This window comes from Lipotes vexillifer, unplaced genomic scaffold (assembly GCF_000442215.2).
Source record: "Lipotes vexillifer unplaced genomic scaffold, Lipotes_vexillifer_v1.1 scaffold1607, whole genome shotgun sequence".
NCBI classification, from domain to species: Eukaryota; Metazoa; Chordata; class Mammalia; order Artiodactyla; family Lipotidae; genus Lipotes; species Lipotes vexillifer.
In genome coordinates, this window is record NW_006797504.1 from 17697 (window position 1) to 18566 (window position 870).

Consider the following 870-nt stretch of genomic DNA (forward strand, 5'->3'; position numbering starts at 1 on the left):
TTTAAACAATTGATTGCCATACAGTGTGTGACGGACGTGCCATGAGGTTTGTGTAGGGATCAGTGGGGCCATAAATCCTGCGGAGGCGAAGTGGAATGAGGGTAGGACTCAGCTCTAAGAAGGGGCAGTTAGGAAAATCAACCCAAACCCTATTTGGATTGAAATTACAAGTTCCTGAGCCTTGTGGGTGAAAAACCCGTCGGCCACGAGCTTACCCACTGAACTTCCGACATCAAGGCTACAGCTGGGGTGAGGATTCCGGCCCTTGTACGTGACCTGGACCAAGTCATTGCGAGGCCCTGGCAACCCCATTACTACTAATGCGGTGTCATCAGCGTGGGGAGTGGTGGCGGCAGGCGGAGGTCCCGCCTCGGGAGCCCCGGGCCGGCGTCCCGACAGCCTCCTGGATGCTCATCGTGATTTGCCTCGGTTTCTTCACACCAGGCCTGCCTTTCCCTTTTGCTTTCCGGGGCTCTGGCCTCGCCCTGACCTAAGCCCACGGCGGGAGCACCCCTGACCGCCACGCCCAGAGTCCCCAGACCTGCTCGGATTCCCTCGCTGGAGCAGGGATCACGTGCAGCGCGTCAGCCGCCGACAGGAGGAAGTGGAGGCGGGCGGGGCCTGCGTGCGGAGCCCGCCCCTCCCGCCCTAGGCGGCTTCTCATTGGCGAAGCTTCCTCCTCACCCCGCCCAAGGCTGGGAAACTCCGCTTCGGATTGGCTAGTAGGATCCCGATGGGCGAGGCCTCCGGGGGAAGGGCGGGAGCGGAAGGCAGGGCGCGCTCTCGAGGGGCGGGGTTGCCAAGGCGACGCCGGGCGCGCGCTCGGGGGGTGGGGAAGCGAGCCGGCGGTTCAATGACAAATCGGCGGGG